This window comes from Jaculus jaculus, chromosome 23, assembly GCF_020740685.1.
Source record: "Jaculus jaculus isolate mJacJac1 chromosome 23, mJacJac1.mat.Y.cur, whole genome shotgun sequence".
Lineage (NCBI taxonomy): Eukaryota > Metazoa > Chordata > Mammalia > Rodentia > Dipodidae > Jaculus > Jaculus jaculus.
This window is the reverse complement of record NC_059124.1, coordinates 1,007,622-1,012,097: the sequence shown is the minus strand read 5'-3', so window position 1 is coordinate 1,012,097 and position 4,476 is coordinate 1,007,622. Positions and strand designations below refer to the sequence as shown.

Here is a 4,476-nt window from a genome sequence, read left to right as displayed (position 1 = left end):
ATTAATCACAATTTTTGGGAAATTTAAAAAAAATTTTTAAAATGATACCTTCCATAATTGTAGACAATACCCCATGGTAATACCCTCCCTCCCCCCTACCTTCCCCTTTGAAACTCCATTCTCTGTCATATCCCTCCCCACAATCAGTCTCTCTTTCATTTTGATGTCATGATCTTTTCCTCCTGTTATGATGGTCTTGTGTAGGTAGTGTCAGGCACGGTGAGGTCATGGATGTCCAGGCCATTTTGTGTCTGGGGGGAGCACATTGTAAGGAGTAATACCCTTCCTTTGGTGGAAATAATTTATGAGAGAGAGAGAGAGAGAGAGAGAGAGAGAGAGAGAGAGAGAGAGAGAGAATGGGCTTGCCAGGGCCTCCAGCCACTGAAGATACATGTGCCACCTTGTGCATTTGGCTTCCATGGGTGCTGGGGAATCGAACCTGGGTCCTTTGGCTTTGCAGGCCAGTGCCTTAACCACTAAGCCATCTCTCCAACCCAGTGCTTTTCTTTTAGGTGACTATAAATAACTAATAGCTGAATAACAGAAGTAAATGTGACTTTTCTTTTCCTTTATCTTTTTATTCTTTGTGTAAGATTTTATTAAATGTCTTCACAGAGCAGCATGCAGCCTCCACATGCAGCTGCCAGCGAGACCCTGCTGTGCTGAAAGGGACTGGCTGGGGCACGGCATGCGGCTTCCCACCCTCGTGCTCTGAGGTGGGGTGGCGGCAGGATCTCATCTTTGGTTCTACATGCGTTCTGGTCAGGCAGGGGCTCCTTAAGACCAACCTTGCCACTTGAGTCCCAGGGCAGCATGATCTTCACTTTGATGCCAATCGCACCTTGAGCACCTGAGCACGGTGTGACGCACAGCGGTGTCCAGGTAGCAGCTGCTGAGTCTCCACTGTGGATCATCAGGCCATCCACCAGCTTCGTGGACTTAGTCCTCTGTCCCCCGCAGGACAACTCCGCAGCCCTTGGGTCTGCTCCCCGTGATGCAGGGCAGCACACCATAGCAGACCCCTCACACAAAGCCCGCTTCCACTTGGGAGTGTGCAACGCAGAGGCTTTGCCCGGGCAGTGCCACACGGACCTCTGGCCGCCACCTTTTCTGCATCAAGCGCTACACAGCCCCCAGAAGCCAAACCTCTTCTGGACCAGGGCGGTCCATTCCCCTTCTCCCCAGAGAGCGGTCTATGGCCTGGTGGCTAACATAATGAGTTCTGTCCTGCTGGGTATAACTCAGACCTCAACTCCATGGTAGCCATCTGCAGCCGGCTCTCCTGTGAGAGTCTGCATTCAGTTCAGCGTTGAAGATGCCATCAGCCACAATCTTCCTTTTCTTGGAAAGTTGCACAGCCATCTTGTGGCTACACGCCGTCAAAAAGAAAGCTCCTTCCTTCAGTATCTCCTCTCTTGTATTAATTTTATTCACCTGAAACCCCTCTCTTAAATCGCCCATTTTAAGGCAATTTCCCAGTATTGTCCCAGTTATTGATCTTCAAAATTTCCTACTTGTTTTTTTTTGAGGGAGGGTCTCACTCTATCTCAGGCTGACCTGGAATTCACTATGTAGTCCCAGGGTGGCCTAGAACTCTCAGTGATCCTCCTACCTCTGCCTTCCTGGTGCTGGGATTAAAGGCATGTGCCACCACGCCCAGCTTTAATTTTGTTTTAATATATTTTATTTATTAGAGAGAGATAATGGGCGTGCCAGGGCCTCCAGCCACTGCAGATGAACTCCAGATACATGTGCCCCCTTGTGCATCTGGCTTACGAGGGTCTTGGAGAATTGAACCAGGATCCTTTGGCTTTGCAGGCAAACACCTTAACTGCTAAGCCATCTTTCCAGCTCTAAAAATCTTTTTTAATATTTTTATTTGTTTACTTATTTGAGAGAGAGAGGCAGATAGATAGATAGATAGATAGATAGATAGATAGATAGATAGATAGAATGGGCATGTCAGGGCCTCTAGACACTGCAAATGAACTCCAGTTGCATGGGCCACCTTGTGCATCTGGCTTTACATGGGTGCTGAGGAACTGAACCTATGTCCTTTGGCTTTACCAGCAAGTGCTTTAACTGCTAAGCTATCTCTCCAGCCCTTAAAAATATTTTATTTATTTATCTATTTGAGAGAGAGAATGGGTGCCCCAGGGCCTCTAGCCACTGCAAATGAACTCCAGGTGCATGTGCCACTTTGTGCATCTGGCTTTAGGTGGGTACTGGGGAATTGAAACCAGGTCATTGGGCTTTGCAGGCAGGCATGGTAACTGCTGAGCCATCACTCCAGCCCTCCTTCCAATCTTTTAATTTTCGTGTGTGTGCCTATGTATGTGTGTGAGTGAGTACATGTGTGCCAGCCATTCGCTGCTTTATATCCAGCTTTACTGGACACTGGGGCACTGAATCCAGCCAGCAGGCATTGTAAGCAACAGTCTTTAATCACTGAGTCATCTCCCAAGCCCCTCGCGTCTTTTTCTATCTTCTTTTTTTATTGACAAGATCTGTTATGTATCTGTTATCCTTGAACATGGCGTCCTATTGCTCAGCCTCCTGAGTGTGAAGTATGCACATGCGTGTTACCATGCCCAGCCCGATGTCAAGTTTTACATGCACTTTGACCAGGTTTTCAGGTGGTTCCGCCAGGCCCAGAGACCCCACATTCAGAGCATTGTCTCAGCAAAGTAGGCATTGACATTTTTTTTTCCCTGAGGTAGGGTCTCTCTAGTTCAGGCTGACCTGCAATTCACTATGTAGCCTCAGGGTGGCCTCAAACTCACAACAATCCTCCTACCTCTGCCTCCCCAGTGCTGGGATTAAAGGTGTGTGCCACCATGACCGGCTTTGGCATTGACTTTTGTTCTCTTGAGTCACACGATACATTGTACAGCCAGGATTCTGACAGTTGAAAATGATAGAAATCTCGACATAAACTAGCTCAAGCCGTAAAAGTGAGTACGCGTGGCTGAAATCCCCAGAGGTCTCACTGGCTTGTAATGGCTCAAATGTCTTTGTGAAGGTCAACATTCGTTGTCAATGTGACCGGATTTAGAATAACCTAGGTGGCATATTTCTAGGCATGTCAGTGGGGGGCTTCCATAGAGGTTTAACTAAGGAGAGAAGCCCTGAATGTGAGTGGCATCATCTTATGGACGTGGGTCCGGCACTGAATAGAACAGAAAAAAAGGCAAGAAGCAAGCTGAAGACCAGCTTCCATCCTTTCTGCTTCCTGAGTGTGGGCGCCGTGAGGTCAAGCGCGTCATGCCCCTGCGGTCATGCCGTCCCACTGGGACAGATGGCGTCACTTCAGCGGGCGAGGGGGGGAGCAACAGTGAGCCGCGCTGGGCTGTGCAGGGCCTAAAGCCCACCCCAGGGACACCCTTCTGCCAGCAAGGCTTCGCCTTCTGAGGACCCATGCCCTCGCTGGACAGGCCGCCAGCTGAGCATGAAGTATTGCAGCACACAAGTCTGTGGGGGACTTTTTGTTGCATCCAAACCATCGTATCAAGCAAGCCAAAAGCGCTGTAGGAGGAGGGCGCCAAGGGAGGCTCGTGACAAAGTTCCCGCAAGGGCCTGGGCGTAGGCCACGCGTGGCACGGCCGAATTGCCGGCAAGCAGGCCCTGAGCAGTGGCTCCTTCACCGGAGGGGAAATCTCGGCTGCCTGCCGTGCAGACTCAGCACCGCGGAGCATTTGCTGAGGAGCCTCGCAGACCGAGGGAGCTGGGTCAAGAGACAGGCTCTGTGAACAGCGCAGTGGACTAGAGGGCTCTGCTGCCCAAGACTGCCAGAACCCAGATGTTGACTCCAAAATCCTCAGAGGACATGGCGCTGCAGGATTTGGTGTTTTCCCTCCTGGGTTTCAGTCTTATTCTGGACTGGTCTTTCCTTGCCATGCCCTCATTCTTTCCTTTTTGAAGGTGAATATTTTTTCTGTACCACTGTATATGAGAAGCATGTGACTTATTTTTTGAAATTACGTGGACTAATACTAATAGGTTGCTTTGCATCCCATATCAATCAGACTTTGGGCTTTTCAAAAAAAATTTTGTTTATTTGAGAGCGAGAGAAAGAGAGAGAGCATATGCATGCCAGGGTCTCCAGCCACTGCAAACAAACTCCAGATGCATGCACCCCCTTATGCATTTGGCTTACATGTGTACAGGGGAATGGAATCTGGGTCCTTAGGCTTCGCAAGCAAGTGCCTTAGTTGCTAAACCCATTCTCCAGCCCAGGACTTTGGGCTTTTGAACAATGTTGGGACTGTTAAGACTTAGGAGACTCTTGGCGATGAACCAAATGCAGTTTGCTTCAGGAGATGGCCATAGGCCTCCTGTGGGTGCAAGGCTGAATGTCATGGATTAAAGAGTGTGTCAGGTTGACAAGGGGTGAACTTGAGACAGCTCATCTTTGCTGCTGCGTGACTGGATGTACAATCACCTATAGGAGATGCACCTTTGTGTGAAGGTATTTTT

The 4,476-nt window shown here is 49.3% G+C and overlaps 1 pseudogene; it reads right to left on the bottom strand.

Moving 5' to 3' along the window:
• Positions 1-577: 577 nt before the first annotated feature.
• Positions 578-1,362, bottom strand: LOC101605869 (annotated as a pseudogene).
• Positions 1,363-4,476: the final 3,114 nt, after the last annotated feature.